The sequence below is a fragment of the Castor canadensis genome, chromosome 11 (genome assembly GCF_047511655.1).
Source record: "Castor canadensis chromosome 11, mCasCan1.hap1v2, whole genome shotgun sequence".
NCBI classification, from domain to species: Eukaryota; Metazoa; Chordata; class Mammalia; order Rodentia; family Castoridae; genus Castor; species Castor canadensis.
The window spans coordinates 60,563,267-60,583,117 of record NC_133396.1 but is presented as its reverse complement, the minus strand read 5'-3'; the positions used below and the strand labels follow the sequence as shown (position 1 = coordinate 60,583,117).

The 19,851-nt window shown below is 37.4% G+C and overlaps 1 protein-coding gene and 1 long non-coding RNA gene across 5 annotated transcripts in view; one reads left to right on the top strand and one right to left on the bottom strand.

Annotated features, from left to right (window-relative positions):
• The window catches only part of LOC141413832 (C-type lectin domain family 10 member A-like), a 42,365-nt gene that overhangs the window by 5,163 nt on the left and 17,351 nt on the right, over positions 1–19,851 (bottom strand). For all 4 annotated transcript variants that reach the window (XM_074047035.1, XM_074047036.1, XM_074047037.1 and 1 more), the window contains exon 2: positions 1,550–1,690. The gene's annotated coding sequence lies outside the window, so the exon portion shown is untranslated. The remainder of the gene's footprint in view (positions 1–1,549; positions 1,691–19,851) is intronic.
• Positions 9,293–18,230, top strand: LOC141413833 (uncharacterized). Its single transcript, XR_012438768.1, has 3 exons — positions 9,293–9,608; positions 13,258–13,326; positions 15,909–18,230. It is a non-coding gene; the product is annotated as an uncharacterized lncRNA (long non-coding RNA).

The window sequence follows — 19,851 nt, the reverse complement described above, 5'->3', positions numbered from 1 at the left end:
TTGTTTATACACATCACATTTTTCTTTAGCCATTCATCCGTTGATGAGCACATAGGATGATTACATTCCTTGGCTATTGTGAATAGTGCTGAAATAAATATGGAATGACACAACCTGACTTCTGTGAAACTGTTAATGGTGTGACTGTTGTGTTGTGATCTTCATGAAAAGGAACAAGTGCGGAAACAGAAACATCTTTAACATCCAGGTGAGAGATGATGGTGGTGTGTGCATGGAGGTAGTGAGAAGGGTTCCAATTCTGGATCCATTGTGCAAATGGCTGGACAGAATTCTGCTGATAAATTGCCTGTGGATTTCAAAAGAATAGTTCTCTTTCTAGTCCCCAAAATAAATTAAACTTTGAGCATTTCCCATAAATTGCTGACTCTCTAGGAAAAATAACCCTAACTCTGACTTCTGCAATGCTGATGACCAAGGACATGTCATGACTTTTTGTGCATATGAAAATCACATTTGAAAATGTGCTGAGTTTTGCCAGCAAGAGGGTACTGATCTAAACTTGTTAACATTGGTAATCTAGCAGACCTTGCCTCAGAATATCTATTGTTTGTTTGGTAAGATTGTTCTTCCGAAGACTGGTTCTTTTTCAACTTCTTTGCAAGCAGTCTTCTTTTCCTCCATGCTTCTGTTTCTGAAACTTCTTTCACATTGACAACCTTCTTCCAAAATCTTTCCCATGATCCCTTTCCCTCTCCTAACACTCTCACTGGTCAGGATTCTTTTTACTGGTGAGGTGACCCAAAACTTCATTTCCACAATATTCAGATCCTTAGGAGGCCTGTTTTTATGCCCTCAACCATTTTTATTACAGGACACAGGAATATTGTGTGATTCTCAGCAAGTCTTATAGAAGGCAGTCAGTCTCCCACTATGAAGCTGCAGGTCAATTCCCCTTCTTAATCAAAATCGGTCACCCCCAAAGGTGCCCTCATCCCCTGTTTAGTGGTTCAGTATTTTGAGAAGAACAAATCAGTCAGGAGTCAGTCTCAGCTGCCAACTTAAACAGACTGTCTTTCCTGATTGATGGTCTCTTTCCCTGGGTGATAGCATGCTAAAATTCCTTAAGTGGACTATTAGGTATCATGAGGAGAAGAGACATTACCTTCCTCTATCCCTTAACTGTACATGTGGCCACCAGGAGCAGGATGACTCCATACTGACCACTAAGTTAAGGCGTATGTTCACTGATGACTTTGAGCAGTAAAATAAGAAGTATACCCCATCTCTGACCCCCAAGTCTAGAGACAGCAATTTGATGTGTGCTTTTCAGGCATATTTCTTTGTATATTTACAAATGTGAAAACATACAGTTGGGCCTCCACAGCCACAGACTCAACCAACCACGTACTGAAAATATTTGGAAAACACTGCATCTGTATTGAACATGTACACATTTTTCTTGTCGTTAGTCCCTAAACAATATGGAACAAAGAGCTATTTATAAAGCATTTACATGTTATTACAAATAATCTAGAAGTGCATTAAAGTATACAGGAAGATATGCATAGGTTACATGAAAATACTTTACCTTTTTATAAATGGGACTTGAGAATCTATGAGTTTGGGTATCCAAGGGAATCCTGGACTCAATCCTCTGAGAATACCAAGGGATGACTGTACATGAATGTATGTAGTAGGTTGTGAATTTTTTCATAAATTTTTCTCCTGCCTAAAAAAAAAAAATCGATCTTAAGAATTTTTCCATGTCACTGCCCACTCATTTTTAAAACTGCATGGCAGTCCACTGTATAGAGAGGACAGATCTTATTTAATGACTCTTTATTGATGCATTTTTGAGACATTAGCATCTTGTGCTATTATAGGTACTACTGAAGTGAATAGACCTATATTTGTCTATTTGTGTTCCTTAAGAAGCAAACACTTCTCTTGTTTTGATATCTAAAAATAAATGCTGCAGGAAAACATCTATCTTAACCCTAAGAACTATACAGATACTTGTATGGCCAAATTAACACAAAAAGAATTTGTCAATTTATCTTCTTCACCATCATGTAGAAAGATGTCCATTTATCCACCCCTTCTCTGACAAACCTTTAAATTCTTACCACTCTGATGGTCAAGAAATACTGTCTATCTCATTATTTCAGTGAATGCTTGCCTGATTACTAGTATGGGGAAAAAAACAGTTTTGCATGATATTTTGGGTTTAGAATCTATCAGTGCTCTTTTATTTAATTGAAGTTTATTATGAACAAGTGTAACTGAAAGAGGGAAATGTATAACAACTACTTCAAAACATTAGACATGTATTAGACATTGCACCAAACTTGTCAGTGTGTGAAACAAGAGATAGAGTTTCAAGTGCTTAAAGAAGTTTTTGAAAGCATTCATTTTAAATTCAGTTACATCTACAGAGATTAACAAGCTCACTTTAAGAAAATTACTACATCCTGTATTAGCTATATTATCATGACTTCCCACCATTATCTAAATATTTCTCACAAAAATGTGCATTTCATATGAGAACAGATAGGCTCCCAAGTAAGATGAATTGACAAGAGTACCATTATGTCATTGCATCTAAAGAATACAAAAGAGAAACCTACCATGCAAAATAGAACATAAAGTATAGCCAAATTTAATCTTACTTGTGAGATTCACCCTGACCTGAGGGTTTCCTGCTGTTGTTGTTTTTGTTCTTATTATTGTTGTTTTGTTTTGGTTTTTGGTAGGGTCTTGCTATGTAGCCCAGGCAGGCGTCCAACTCAAGATCTTCCTGTCTCAGCCTCCTGAGTGCTGGGATTACAGGCCTGTACAGGCCTGCTGTAACCTGAAGTTTCACAAATAATTTGTTGTTTTTTCTCATTAGATTGGATAAGGCATTTTATGGCATAGCATCAATATGAGATCCAAGTGGTTTGCTTTACAGTTTACCTTTAATTCAAGTGGACTCTCTGTAAAGAGAGACACATATACCAGATTAGAAATTCTTCTTTCTCAACGATGGAGCTTGGGTTATTCTGTTTCCATATGAGAAAAGTAAGTCCCTCTTCCATGAATTGTGACTTTGTCACAATTTTTACAATTTTTGTAAATTTATATGTACTTCTTTAGGCAAATGGCATCCACTCCTCATGGCTCATTTTAGGAGCACCAACATGTATTACAGTCTTACTGCCTTTGCTGTGAAAGTGCCTTTTGTTAGATACTGTGTCATTTGTGTTATTTTAATTAACGCTTGTCTAGAATGTATTTTCATTAATTAACACATTTGTGTTGTTTTGCTTTAAATATATGTACACAGTTTACAAACACTATATAGATGGATTTTAAAAAATCAATCTAAGAGTTTCTATCATCTATTGCTAGAACTAAACCCACAAACATTCATAATTATGTTTTCGCTTTTCTAGCATCTTACTCAAGAGCCTACCTTTTCTACCTTATTTATATTCTTGCTTTTTTTTCTCCTGATCTGTGTGTGTGTGTGTGTGTGTGTGTGTGTGTGTGTGTGTGTGTGTTCATGCGTGCATGTGCTGGGGATGGAACCTGGGGCCTCACACATTAGGCAAGTGCTCTACCACTGAGCTATGCCCCATACCCCCAGCCTTCTTCCTATTTGATGATTTATTGTTATTTTCTTTCTTGAATTTTTCTTCTTGTAATGATTTAGAGATTACATACCTGGTTCCTATTCTTTCAGTAATTACCTTTAAATTTTTGTCTCTGGAAATCATTAATTATCTTACCTCCCAACATGATAGTCTGGCATTCATCCTAATGGAACTTGTTGTCAGCCCTTGGTGATTGACTGTGCGTGGAATTTGCTGGAGTCTGTCATTCAGTTGTGGGGACTTCTATTACTTCTTTTTAATTTTTTAATTATAAAAATATAGACACATAAATACATTAGAGTATAAAAACATAGAGCCAAAATGAGTGAATTGGTAGAATTAGAAGATAGAAGTTGAGGAAATCTCCCCAAAGTAGAGCAAACCCAGCATTGCTTTAAAGCTAGGAACAAGATAAAAGATGATCATGTTACAAATTCTTTGTGAGATTCAATCAGATGGTGCAGAAGCACAGCACAAAAAAATGAGTGCAATATCTAATATTAAAAGAAAAAAATTGGTCAATACTACTAAATTATATGATTGTCTACTTTAGAAATCTGAGAGAATCAGCATATAAATTATTAAATCTCAAAAATGCTAAGGTTTGTATCTTATTTTTAAATTTCCACTTCCCTCAAAGTTTGTCAAATGTGTGATGTTTGATCACCTTTCAAGTCAACTGGCTTGTTGCTGGAGTAATTTTCAATGTTTCTTCTTTGCAGATGGTTTTTTGAGACAAAGTTTCATTATGTAGCCTAGGCTGGCCTAGAACTCATGATCCTCCTGCTTTAGACTTTCAAGTGCTGGGATTACAGAGGTGAACCACCACAGCCAGCTCTCAGTGTTTAAAATCTAGGAATGTCTTAATTTCCCCCTCGGTTTTTTCTCCTTTTTTTTGGTTTTGGTTTTTTGTTTATTTGTTTGTTCAGTTGTTTGGTTGGTTTAGTTTGAGTTTTTTGATGCTGCTGTTATTGTCATTGTTGTTTTGAGACTGAATATGTTGCCTTTGTGGACCTCAGCTACTAGATTGAAGCAATCCTCCTATTTCTGCCTCCAGAGTGGTAGGGATTACAGGCATGAAGCACTGTACCTAGTTCCCCTTCATTTATGAAGGATAGTTTTGTAAAATATGCAGTTATTAGTTGGCAACTTTTCTTTCAGTATTTTGAGTATACTGTCTTACTGCCTTCTGGCCTCCATGGTATCTGATGTGAAATCAGCTGTCATTCTTACTGAGAATCCTTTGTACATGAGGAGTCATCTCTGTCTTGCTGCTTTTAAGATCCACTCTTTGTCTTTTGGCAGTTTGGTTATAAAATGTCTCTGTGTGGATCTGTTCATTTATCCTACTTGGCAGTTATTCAGTTTAGTAAATGAGCAGTTTCATGTCTTTCATCAAATTTGGGAAGTTTTCAGCTATTATTGCATCAAGTATTCTTTCTGTCCTTTTCTCACTCTTTTCCATCATGCGTGTGTTGGTATGCTTGATGGTGTCCTATAGTTCTTTGTAGCTCTGTTGATTTTTCCTCATTCATTTTTTTTCTTTCTGTTCCTCAGACTGTATGGTTTTATTGGCTTGCCTTTGGATTAAGTAATTCTTTCTTGTTTCAGTTCAAATCTGCTGTTGAGACACTGATGATTTTTTAAAATTTTATGTATTGAACTTCCCAATTATAAAATTTGTTTGTCCTTTTTATAGTTTCTCTTTATTGATATCCTCTATTTAGTTAGACATATTTTCTTCTCTTTTAAAAAAATGGTTTATTTGATTCTTTTGTTAATGACGCTGGTGCAGTCTGTGATCAGAAGATTCTGGTTTTGTGCTCCAAATGGAAAAATCCAAGCAGAGCATGTGGATGGAGTAAGGTAGGATAGCTTTATTGAGGAAAAGGGGAGTCACCTGCTCTGCCAGGTGAGGAATGGGAAGAAGAAGCAGAGGGCACAATGGGTGCAGGTAGAGTCCACCAACAGAGTGCTTTTCTTTTTCAGGTGCCTTTAAAACCTACACTACTCCATGGGAGGGCAGGCCCAGGAGGTTCCCACCCAATAATGAACTGTATGGGAAGGGGCATGGGCAGTTCCCAGCCAGGTGAGGGTGGTCTGCCCCATCCCCAGACAACCCATGAGCCCCAAACTTTTCTACTTCTAATTTGCCTCACTTTGAACATAGCTCATTTAAATTGTGTCTAGTAAATACACGTCAAAATGTGCTCGGCAGGCTTTTATGGGATGCTTTTTTTCTTATATATAGGGCCAATACTTTCATGTTCCTTTACATTTCTAATAATTTAAAAAATTGAAAGCTACGCATATTAAGTAATGCAATGTAGCAATACTGGAAATAAGATTTCTTCTTCCCAGGATTGTTTGCTATTCCTGTTTGCTCTTGCTGGTGCTGCTGCCCTTTTGCTCAGTGACTTTCCTGAACTAATGCTATAAAATCTGTATTTGTTGTCATGTGTGGCCACTGGTTTCTTAGCTTAGTATATAGCAAATAATAGATAAAGATATTCCTAAATGTCTTGGAACAAACCTCCCTGTCTTTGCCAGGGAACTCTGAGTACCTTGGACATGCCTTCAGTGCTCCAGCAGGTGAAAACTCTGCCTTAGCCTTCACTTCCTGTCTGTGCAGCTGGAGGTGAGAATTCATCACTTCCACACATCTTTGGGCATGTGCACAGCCTGCACATGTGCTTGGCCTTCTAGACTCCTAGAGCTTTTCACAGCTCTATGGAAATAGCATTTCCCAATTTTTCCTTGGAGGTCTTGTTCACCTCTTACTTGCACCAACAGTTATCCCAGCCCCAGGCCTCAGGATTTAACAACTGCTCTGGTTTGTTTTTGAGAAATGCCCAGGAGAAAGGCTATTTGCAGTGAATAAGCTCTGAATTTGGTCAAATAATGATGAATGTTGCAAGTAGGGGTGTCCAGGGGCTTCCAGACATGTCAAATTCTAACCCTTCTCTGGGAATGGAGATTTGTATATAGCTCCAGACCCACTCTTCCCTCCACTGGCTACTTGGCTGCTGCTTTTCACAGATAACACAGGGGCAAGGACATGGGTTTTCAAGGTTTTTATGGAGCTGGGAAGAAGAGGATTGGAATAGGACAAATTAAAACACCATAAAACTCTTGTTTACCAAGATTCAGATTTTTTTAGCTTCAGTAAACACTCCTTATAATTTTTCAAGCCTTTGATTAATTTCTGGAATTCTGAAAGTTTATTCTAACAATTTTTGCCAATATTCTCATTGCTTTTATTAACCAGTGGATTTTTGGAAGTCCTTACGCTACCATGACAGAAATACTGTCTCTTATTATTAAGTTTTAGAGTTTATATAGAGTCTAATCACATGTGATTTACAAATATATTTTCAGACTCTGTGACTTTTCTTTTCATTCCTTTAACACTGTCAGAAATTTTTTTTGGTTTGATTTGGTTTTTGTGTTGGGGAGCATTGAGAAGTTGGGATTTTTTTTTCTGGGATTTTGTGTGTGTGTGTGTGTGTGTGTGTGTGTGTGTGTGTGTGTGTGTATTACAGTCTGCTCTGTGATAGTCTCTAATAAGGGGTGCTCTCTCCTCCAATCCGCTTTTCAAAGAAGGGAATGTAAGCAAACATTGAATGAAAGCTCTCATAATTTTTTGTGAGTTTCATGGTAATATCTCCATACAAGCACATAATGTACTTTGGTAAAATTCACCTCCTCTATTACTCTTTTTTATTCTCCCTAACTCCCCTTTAAACAATTTTAATAGGTTTACTTATTCTATTTTCATATAAATTTCTTCAACCATATTCATCCCACCACCCCCCATATTTTGCCCTCCCATTCCTGCTGAGCCCCAACCCCAAAGAGTTCCCATCAAACACTTGTGTCATTCTTTTTTTTTTTTTTCTGTCTAGATTCTACATGTAAGAGAGAACATGTGATATTTGTCTTTCTCAGTCTGGCTTATTTCACTTAACATCACGATCTTTGGCTCTATCCATTTTCCTATGGATGACATAACTTCATTCCTCTTTAAGGTTTAATAATACTCCATTGTGTATATACACTACATTTTCTTTATCCATTCATAAGTTAATGACATCAAGGCTGATTCCAAGACCGGGCTACTGTGAATAGTGCCAAAATGAGCATGGGTTTTATCGTGTGCTGATTTATATTCCTTTGGATATATGCCCAGGAGAGGGGTAGCAGGATCACATGGCATTTCTCTTTAGTTTTTTGAGGAATCTCCATACTGATTTCCATAGTGGCTGCACTAATTTACATTCCCACCAGTAGTGTATAAGTACCCCTTTCTCTCACACCCTGCATCCTCATCAGCATTTGTTATTTTTTTATGTTCTTGCTGATAACCATTCTGACTGGGTGAAATGAAATCTCAATGTCATTTTGATGCGCATTTCCTATATGGCTAAGGATGTCGAATATTTCTTCATGTATTTATTTATTGGCCATTTGTACTTCTGAGAACTGTCTGTTTAGTTTATTTCTCCATTTATTTTTTGGTATTGGTATTAACAGTGAGGACAGTCATGTTAGGACCAGACCCCCTACCCCCTTACAGGTGGCTTACTAGAAACTCCCCACCCAACCCCAAAGTCTGACAAAGGGACAATTGTTAACCTTTATCTACCCGGATGGATGCCAAGGACAGTTGAGCAGATAGTGACCTAACCACAACTTATCTTTCTTGGTTGCCCAGTAACAGGATTCCTTTGTGATCTTCTGGTACTTTTCCACTAGCCCCCTCTATCTAGCCAAGCCTGTGTGTGGCAATGGGCTCCAGCTCTCTTGCTGGGGTCCCCCTCTACAAGTCTCCTGCTTGAACAATAAACCCTGTGCTAGTGTTTGAGCTGTCTCTCTGCCTCTTCCATGCCTCTTTCATTTCTAACATTTGGTGCTGCAACCCAGCAGTTTAGAGCGGGGTTGCAGCACCCCAAACTGCCCAACCTCTCTCCAAATCTCTCTTTCTTCCTTCTCTCTCTCTTTCTTTCCCTGTTCACTGTTTTCTTAATGACTCTGAAATGATCATGTTTTCTGCTGAGCCTCCCCATCATACTGACAATTGTTTTGGGCACAGGATTAGGAGAAACTGCTCCTTCCGATTGGACTCGAGCCCAAAAAATATTGTTAGTCAGCTTTTTCTAACTAATAGCCACACTGCTCTGAGGCCTGATCTTTTGGTCATACATACGCCCCTAACTTCCTGTTCCTCTGCGACCTTCTGCAGGGCCCTGAACGATTCCACTCCACACACTCAACACCGGCTCCAATTTCTACAGGGACGGGCAAGACCTGGCCTCTCCATCTGGCTCTCCATGGTGACTCAGTGGTCTCTGGCCATTCTCGCCTTCAGTGTTCCTATCTCTAACCCTCCCTTTTACCCTCTGTCCGTTTGGCCCCTGGCTATGTAGGTTAGAGATGTCTACCTATGGTCCCAGGTTCATTTTTCAAGTTTTCTCCAGGGGACGCCCTAGGAAAAACTTCCTAACCTTGGCCAAAGGCAATACCCACTCTAAAATTCCCTCTGACTCACCCCTGGGGTGTCTTACACAACCTTACTAAACTGGGCCCAAAGGGCGATCTAAAACCAAAAACCTCATCCATTTTTCTATGAAAATTTAAAACTTTTAATCCCAACGTCCTCCAAGACCTTATCAACGTTATCATGAGAAACAGCAAGAGGCTCCCTATCTCCAGGCTTTCTTCTACCTCAAATCCCAACCCCCACCTTTGTTCAAACTGCTGAGGCATAGAGGTTTGACTCCAGCTCTCCGCTGTCACAACCTGACAAGCGATGGACAGCAGCAGCTCTTCCCAGGTTCACTCTCGGGCCCTAAAAGGAGGTTAGAGTCTTCCTCCCCCATTCCCTGCTGCTTCTCCCTCCCTTTTCACTGCTCTATCTCTCCCACCCTTTCTTTTCTTTCCTGTCTTTGACGACTCCATCAGGGACCACTCCCCATCGCTGGACCCTCCATCCAACACTGATCTTCAATTTTGGTGAGTTTTCCTCTTCATCCAGGTCTCTCTCTAGTCCTACTGTACATGTTCCACAGACACTCCCTTTGTCCACCAACTGGGTGGGCTCACCTGTTATTTTCTGGGGATGCCTAGAAAATATACAGGTGCACTTTCTCAGAGGCATATCATAGATTATCAGTAGGTAGTAAAGACATTCCTGCCCTCTGACATGTCTGTCCTACCGGGTAGGACCACTGCGGGGATTACTCACCACCATTTTCCACAAAAATGGACCAGAAATCCCTGAGGGACAGTCCACTGGGATGTCCCCTCCAAAACCTCCAGGACCTGGGTCTCACAGGAATCTTAAGCCTAAACTGAGTTTCTACTGTAACACAGTCTGACACCAATATAAATTGGACAATAATAACTATTGACAAAAACAGGACACTTTCAATTTCCAAATTCAGCATGATCTCAAAAACTTCCTCCAGTGCTGTGGGACACGGTGTGAGGTGCCCCTATATCTAGCTTTGTTTTTCTCCCCTCTAGACTCTCCCTCTGTCAATCTTGTTTGCCTGATCAGATTCGCCGCCTAAACAAAAATCCCTCTGGAGTTCCTCTGTCTTCCATTAAAAACCCCTCCTCCTCTGACTGTAACCCAACTCTATGTCATCCTTTTCTCTCCTCATCTCACAATATATAAAAAAGCTTTAATTTAAAAACTCTTCTCTCTGAATCTGTCTCAGCCATCATGGAGGTTTCTTTCACCCCTCCTACTCCGTAGCCTGTTCCTGTCTCCTCTCCTGGACTGGCCATCCAAGTGAGGACAGCAGAGACAGAGACAGACAAGGAAAACAAAAAGAGAGAAAAGTCCTACTCAAATTACATTGTCAATTTTCTTAGCCTCCTGAGTGACTCACATGATCCCAGGACTACGAACACAAAATCAATTAAAAATCTAAATGACATATGGCTGAGGATTTGAAACACTTTTCTATCTCAACCTCCTGGATTGTTTTTTTCCACCTAATGCTAAGCCTCTAAGTCTGCCTAAACACTCTACTAATAGTTTTCTCCTTTAAGTCCTGCTTTTGAGATGGGCGTTTTCCCCACTGCAGACATGTCAAGGCTGGGAGGGGGATCAAGTCATATTCAGGTCACTGCAGGTGGTGACCCTGGGCTGGCTCGTTTGCTCTCCTGGCCAAGACACCACATAGTCAGGACTATGGACCTATGCCCTCAGCCTTATATGTTCACAGGCTAAAGGGACCAAAGACAAAATTTCAGTTCTCTGTCTAAAATGCCCCATATATTTAAAATTAAAATTTCAGTTTCCCAGGTTATAACATTAGCTAAAAGGCAAAAGGACAGCCTTCCTGAGTTCTGCTATGGATTCAATAAGGCATTTAGATTCTTTTTTTTTCATTAGGCCCCTCACCTAAAATTAAGTCTTGATGGGCTAATTCAGTCTATCTTTTTCCATGCTTTTTATCACCAGTTTCAATGGAGATGTAATCCTTTTTATCACAACAGGCTACCCTTTTCCCATCCTGTCATACAAATTCTAATTTAAAAACAAATTTTTAATGTGAATAAGAAAATAAGCTTATACACCCCCTCATAATCCCATATCCTTTGCATGGGATGCCAACACCACACCAAGACTAGACTCCATAAATTTACTTTAAAGATTTGGCTAATAACAAAGCTATTATAGCCCAAGGTAAACTATTATTAAAAATTATTAAAAACACCCTCTAGAGGTAAATCTAAAGCCTTCAATATCTAAGAGTACACTTAAAATTAATGTAATTGTTTTGTGTGTCATTTTGTAAACTTTGTGTATGTCGATTGTATGATTAACTTATTAGAGACAAAAATATAATAGCTATGACAACAGTCTTATTAAAAACTAAGACTGACTTAAAACACTTTCTTAAAATTGACTTTTACTTCAGCTCTCAGCCGCCCAAAATCAGTGCTAAAAGAACAGAATGGGACACACCTCAATCCGCTCTTAAAATTTTTTTTTAAACTGATCAATATATTTGTGGCTACTTAATTAATTTTTACATGTTCTTGAGCTCTTGAATGTATGCATGCTTAAATTGACATTTATAGCATGTCTAATCTAAAACTTTTTACATATCCATGTATTTAAACATCTTTAGGATGATTCTTATTACAGAGTTAATATAAAAAATAAAAGGCTTCTGTTCTTTTCCCTCCCCATCTCTTCTCCTGCTACTTTTAAGACAAACCAGTTTTTTAATGTTTTATGCCAATCAGGTCTAACTAGAATATAGGGATTATTTTATGGACAGTAACCTTAATCTGTTTCATCCTGTGTAAGTGTAATTTACATTCAATTCTTTTATAATTAGATCTATTAACAAATGGTGTCTTTATAAGTTACTTATTATATAAAAACAGTTTAATATTACCTTTCTTCATTGGTCTATAAAAGACATAAAAAGGTATTAAAATATCTCCAGAAAAAAGTTAAAAGAAATAAAAAAGTAGTATTAAATAAAAAAGGATTTTATTAAAAGGGTTGTCCTAATGAAAGAGGGATAAGGACAAACCATCAAAAGTTTCAAAACGTCACATAAAGGTCCTGATTAGGTGTTAAAAGTATATAAGAGATGAAATTTATAAAAGCTTAGGTATGTGATTAAGTTGACTATAATCTAAGAGTTGCCTAAAAGATTTTCTAGGGTCATGTCAAAGTAAAATCTTCTCTATGTCCATAAAATAACAAGCCTATCTTAATATTGTTCTGCTCTGAGTAACATCTGTAAATAATATAAATAAAACTGTTATAGGAAAAGATTTTATCAAAATAATTACTTGTATTTTCTGTTGATCTTGTCAAGCTTTAAATACTACTAAATCAGAGTTCATTTACATATTTGCTCATGCAAAGTTCTCTTAAATGACCACCTTATAACTGTGTTCTGTGTCTAGACTTTATCTAAATATCGTACAAACATTTTTAGAGTTAAAAGTGTGTCAGCTTAATATATGTAAAATGACCAGCTAAAGCTCTCTTTTATCCAGAAGCATTTCATCTAAACCTTTGGCATATAAAATAATTAATGAAACTTTTGGCAGTTCTGATGTTTATAATCAGTAACATTCAGGAAAACTTTGCAATTTGGGCAATCCTGCTACTTACATAAGTTTTAGTTTTAGTCAAGTAAGTGTTTCTATGTATGTGTGTGTGTATATATATTTTTATATATATATATATATATATATATATATACACATACATATGAAATGTACTTACTTGTACATTAGAAAATGAAGCTATTTGGGATCACAGGCATTGTCAGGCTAACTTGTAAGAGATCTAAAGTTAACAATGCTAGACTTTTGCAAGCTTGTGTCCATGGGTTCCTAATTTTAACAAGGAGCACTTAGTGTTGCCTCCTTAATGCTGTCAGTCAAAATGTTATCTACAATGAAAATAATAGGTGTTCTGACAATTCCTGAACTACTTTTCAGTATTTTATCCCTGGCTCTTCTAAGTCTTGTCATTAGCAGTCTGGGTTCTTCTCTGGAGCACTTACAATCAAACCCCAAAAAATGATTCTAACAAGTACCTATTTTTCAATGAGTCAGCCTTCTAAATATTTGCTTTTGTTGACTTTTTGGAAAACTTTTAACTGTTGTCTGTTAGCATTCTGCAGCATTTTAAAGTTATCAGGACATCATCGATAGTCCAGACAGAACTAAAAATGGATGCCAGGTAAGCCCACTTCTTCTAAACTGCTTTTTTTTTTTCATTTTTCTTTTATTATTCATATGTGCATACAAGGCTTGGTTCATTTCTCCCCCCTGCCCCCACCCCCTCCCTTACCACCCACTCCACCCCCTCCCGCTCCCCCCCCTTAATACCCAGCAGAAACTATTTTGCCCTTATCTCTAATTTTGTTGTAGAGAGAGTATAAGCAATAATAGGAAGGAACAAGGGTTTTTGCTGGTTGAGATAAGGATAGCTATACAGGGCATTGACTCACATTGATTTCCTGTGCGTGGGTGTTACCTTCTAGGTTAATTCTTTTTGATCTAACCTTTTCTCTAGTACCTGTTCCCCTTTTCCTATTGGCCTCAGTTGCTTTAAGGTATCTGCTTTAGTTTCTCTGCATTAAGGGCAACAAATGCTAGCTAGTTTTTTAGGTGTCTTACCTATCCTCACCCCTCCCTTGTGTGCTCTCGCTTTTATCATGTGCTCATAGTCCAATCCCCTTGTTGTGTTTGCCCTTGATCTAATGTCCACATATGAGGGAGAACATACGATTTTTGGTCTTTTGGGCCAGGCTAACCTCACTCAGAATGATGTTCTCCAGTTCCATCCATTTACCAGCGAATGATAACATTTCGTTCTTCTTCATGGCTGCATAGAATTCCATTGTGTATAGATACCACATTTTCTTAATCCATTCGTCAGTGGTGGGGCATCTTGGCTGTTTCCATAACTTGGCTATTGTGAATAGTGCCGCAATAAACATGGATGTGCAGGTGCCTCTGGAGTAACAGTCTTTTGGGTATATCCCCAAGAGTGGTATTGCTGGATCAAATGGTAGATCGATGTCCAGCTTTTTAAGTAGCCTCCAAATTTTTTTCCAGAGTGGTTGTACTAGTCTACATTCCCACCAACAGTGTAAGAGGGTTCCTTTTTCCCCGCATCCTCGCCAACACCTGTTGTTGGTGGTGTTGCTGATGATGGCTATTCTAACAGGGGTGAGGTGGAATCTTAGTGTGGTTTTAATTTGCATTTCCTTTATTGCTAAAGATGGTGAGCATTTTTTCATGTGTTTTCTGGCCATTTGAATTTCTCCTTTTGAGAAAGTTCTGTTTAGTTCACATGCCCATTTCTTTATTGGTTCATTAGTTTTGGGAGAATTTAGTTTTTTAAGTTCCCTGTATATTCTGGTTATCAGTCCTTTGTCTGATGTATAATTGGCAAATATTTTCTCCCACTCTGTGGGTGTTCTCTTCAGTTTAGAGACCATTTCTTTTGATGAACAGAAGCTTTTTAGTTTTATGAGGTCCCATTTATCTATGCTATCTCTTAGTTGCTGTGCTGCTGGGGTTTCATTGAAAAAGTTCTTACCTATACCTACTAACTCCAGAGTATTTCCTATTCTTTCTTGTATCAACTTAAGAGTTTGGGGTCTGATATTAAGATACTTGATCCATTTTGAGTTAATCTTGGTATAGGGTGATATACATGGATCTAGTTTCAACTAAACTGCTTTTGTTGCTTATAATTTGGCCAAATGGGTTTTAACTGGGACTGATTCTCACCTGACCTGCCTGGCCCTTCCCCTCCAACATCAAAAACATCCAGAAAAGCTATTCTGGCACCAAGGACTTTCATTAACCAGAATGGTTAATTGACAAAATCTTCAGAGGAGACTCTTCAGAGACACATTGAAGACAAGAGGGGAAAAGCTGTCACAATCCAGATGGACTCACCTGTGCCAGACTTCACAAAATTTACTAAAGCCAAAAGGTTTTTAAAAAGTGACCTTACACAGGGCTACTAAACATCCAAGCACTTGCAGGCACCTCTGACAAAAGGCAAACACATATTTTAGGCCAAGGACTTTTATTTAAGTAAAGACAAATTATTTTTGCTGGCTCCAAACTTATCTTTTTAGTCGTCCATGCTCATGGAGTTATTTTCTTTGAGCAGTCTATTTAACTGGGAGTTTTCTTTTACTTACTCTGTATTCTACTTTATAAAAGTGTTTCTAGTTTTAAACTTAAATAACAAATATTTTTTATTTAGCTGTCAGTTATCTGTCCCCTTCTCCTGTATTTGTCACTGGCCAAAAGACCCTAGTTCCCTGGTTTCCCAGGTACTTGGACTGCTTTTATTAAAAGGCACTGACTCCCCGCTTGGGCCCACAGAGTAACTAAAAACAGAAAAACATAACATCTCTCCATTTTATCTATTGTCCTTTGCTCTGAGCCATTCTCTCCTGTAGCCAACTTGGGAGTCAAGAAAGGACAGAAATGATCAATGACATCTTTGTGATAAGGGACTTAAAGTACCTTCAACAACAGACTCTACTCAGAATGGAACACCCTCTAGATAACAACTCTAGAACCTCTCCCAAAACCAGAACTGAAATGGTGACTAACACAATCTCACCTGTGGTTGGGACCATTTACTGTGCATGCCTTTGTCCCCTACCCCCAGTTCTTCTGTCTACCTAGGCCTGTAGCCAATGTCTGACCCCAAGATCCCTTGGTTTTCTCTCATGCTGATAACCATTGGCCATGTGTATTTAACTGCATGTCTCCCCTTATCTCCCAAAGCCTACATTCCTTTATACAGGTTGCCACTCAAAACCATCTGCTTCTACAGGAAAACGCTGCTTTTATGTCAACTGTCCAGGATTGTTAATGATACCTAAGAGATCTCAAAATGTGCTGCCATCCTTCAACAACAGACAATGGACAGTTGGGGACAGTGGTCTTCCTGGGTGAAAGACTCCAGGCTTTCGTCCAGGACACTACCCAGATCAACTTAATCCTGTTCCTCCAACAGGCCTGCTATAGCAAAAAAAAAAAAAACCCTGTAGCTAACCCCTCTCCTTAAGAGACCTCAACACCCCACCTCAGCAGAAAGTTACTAAATAAAATTTCATCATCCTTTTCCTATCTATCTATCTATCATCTGTCTATCTATCAAAAGGCAGGAATGTTGGGGTTAACAGTGAGGACAGCCATATTAGGTCCAGACCCCCCCTTCCCCTTGCAGGTGGCTTACTAGAAACTCCCCACCCAACCTCAAAGACTGACAAAGGAACAGTTGTTAACCTTTATCTCTGGATAGGTGCCAAGGACAGTTGAGCAGACAGTGACCTAACCACAACTTATCTTTCTTGGTTGCCTAGCAACAGTATTCCTTAGTGACCTTCCTGGTACTTTTCCACTCAAGCCTGTGTATGGCAATGGGCTCTAGCTCTCTTGCTGGGGTCGCCCTCCACAGGGCTCCTGCCTGAACAATAAACTCTGTGCTGGTGTTTGAGCTGTCTCTCTGCCTCTTTCATTTCTAACAGTTGGATTATTTGATCTTTTTGGTGTTTAAAATTTTGCTCTTTATATACTCTGGATATTAATCCTTTAGCCAATAAATAGCTTGCAAAGATTTTTCTCTCATTATGTAGGCTGTCTGTTGGTTCCAGTAATTGTTTCCATTGCTGTATAGAAGTTTTTTAATTTGATGCAACCCCATGTGTCAATTCTTGTTCATATGTCCTGAGCAATTAGAATACTATTCAGAAGGGTGATACCTATACCTCTATGCAAGTGTCTACCCTATGTTTTCCTCTAGTAATTTCAAAGTTTCAGATCTTATGTTAAGATCTTTGATCTATGTTGAGTTAATTTTTGTACAGCATAAGAAAAAGAAAGTTAGGGATCTAATGTCAGTCTTCTACAGTTTTCCCAACATCATTTGTTAAAAAGACTATCTTTTCTCTGATGTATGTTTTTAGGGCATTTATCAAGAATCAGATAACTATAATTCATTTCTGGGCCTTCTATCCTATTTCCTTGGTCTATATGTCTGCTTTCATGCTCAGACCATGTGATTTTGCTACTGTGGCTGTGTAGTATAATTTGAAGTCTAGCATTGTGATACCTCTAGCATTGCCCTTTTTGCTTACAATTGCTTTGGCTATTCAGGGTCTTTTGTGATTCCAAATTAACTTTTGGATTTTTTTTTCTATATTTCTGTTAAGAATGTCATTGGAATTTTGATGGGGATTTCATTAAATCTGTAGATCACTTTGGGCAATATAGTCATTTTCACAATATTAATTCTGCCAATCCATAAACATGAGACATTTTTCCATTTTCTAATGCCTTCAATTTCTTTCTTCAGTGTGTTACAGTTTTCACCATAGAAGTCTTTCACTTCCTTTGTTAGATTTATCCCTAGGTATTTTATTTTATTTTTGAGGCTATTGTGAATATAACTGTTTTCTTTCTCACACTGTTCATTATTGGTATATAGAAAAGCTACTGGTTTTTATTGTTGATTTTGTATCCTTCTACTTTGCTAAAAGTGTTAATAAGATCTGAGCATTTTCTGGTGGAATCTTTAGGTCTTTTAAGTATAGAATCACATCATCTGCAAATAGGAATAATTTGACTTCTTCCTTTCCCTTTCTTTCTTTCTCTTTTCTTACTTCCCTGGCTGAGAATTAAAGTACTGTATTGAATAAGAGTAAAGAAAGTGGATACCCTTATTAGTTTTTCCCCATTTAGTACAATGTTGGCTGTAAGTTTGTTGTATATAACTTTTATTATGTTGAGGTATGATCTTCCTATTCCTAGTTTTTTCAGTTTTTTTTTTATCATGAATGAATGTTGAATTTGACAAAGCTTTCCTGTATCTATTGTAGCAATCATGTGGTTTTTGTCCCTGATTCTATTTATGTGCTGTATTATATTTATTTATTTGTATATGTTGAACCATCCTTGAATTCCTGAAATAAAATCAACTTGATTGTGGTATATGATCTTTTAGTATGTTGTTGAATTAGTTTTGCAAGTATTTTTAACTTTATTTTCTCACTGCACAGGAGGTGTTCACTTTTGAGAGTTTCAAATAAATAGAATACTATGCTAAGTACCAATTTGGGGCCTGGCTTCTTTCATTCACCATGGTTTTTTTATTATTCCATATTGTTGCAAAGATCAGTAGTCCATTCTTTTCATCATTGAGTCATATGCCATTATATAAATAGATCACAATTTGTTTATCCACCCAACTGTTACAAGACTTTTTGTTTTTGTTTTTGTTTTTCTGAATTTGGCTATTATGAATAAAGCTACTATAAACATACAGTATAAGTCTTTATGTGCATGTATTTTTTCATTTCTCTTAAGTAAATACCTAAGGAAATTGCTGAATTACATTGTGTGTATTAAACTTTATAAGAAGCTGCCAAGCTATTTTCCAATGAACTTCTATCATTCTACTGTCCTAAAAGTCATTAATGAGACTTCCAGGTATTACATATCCTCTCCAACAGTTTATCTTTTCAGAATTTATTTATTTATTTATGTTGGGACTGGGGTTTGAACTCAGGGTTTTGAGCTTGCTAGGCAAGCACTCAATGACTTGAGCCACAACCTCAGTCCCAGAATTTTTTATTTTATTCATTCTATTAGGTCTATAGTGACATCTAATTAAGGCTATAATAGATTTCCCTGCTGACTAATCTATCCAGTCTCTTTTCACAGACTTATTGGCCATCTCATTATTTTCTTTTGAGAAGTTTCTGTTCAAAACTTTTTCCTTTACTTAAAATTTGATTGTTCATGTTCTTACTGCACACTTGTAGCAATTCTTCATATTCTGAATGTAAATCTTTATCAGATAAAATTACTGGTAATATTTTCAAACCATCTTATCTTCATTTCCTTCATATTGGCTTACAAGGAACAGAATATTTTATCTTTATGAAGTCCAGTTATCAACTTTTTCTTTTATGAACCGTGCTTTTTGTAGTCTATCTGAGACCTTTGCAACCCATGGTAGCAAAGATTTCCTATGTTCTGTCTTAGAATTGTTACAGTTTCAAATTTTTTATATTTCTATGAACATTATAAATTAATGTTTATATAGAGAGAGCATCATTTATTGGGAACACATCTTTCTCCATTTATTAGATAGTTATCTTTTCCTACATGTTTTTGATAGAACTCACCAAAGAAGTTATCCGGATATTTTCTTTTATGTAAGGTATTTTTGGTTTTGGTTTTTGTTGTTGTTGTTTGGTGAAACTGGGGTTTGAGCTTAGGGCTTCATGCTTGCAAAGCAAACACTCTGCCTCACAGTGTATAGTCTCTGAAGGGACACAATTCTGCCCATAACAGGAGAGAAGATATGAAAGATAAATAGAACTGTAAGGGGGAAAAGTTTCTGTGTTCCAATTAGAATAACAAAGCATTGATTCCAGGTGGACTATAAAATGTTAAATGTATATTACAAATATCAGAGCAACCATTTTTTAACTATAGAAAAACATAGTCAAAAATCACAACATAAAATTTAAAATGGAATGCTGTGAAATGTTTAACCCAAAAGAAGTCCAGAAATGGGAAACAGAAAATAACAAAGAGAGGAGAAATAGAAAACAAATCATGTTAAACCTTAATCCAAGCATATCAATTATAACCCTGAACATAAATGGCACAAACATGCCAATTAAAGGCAATGAATGACAGAGTGGGTTTGGTTTTG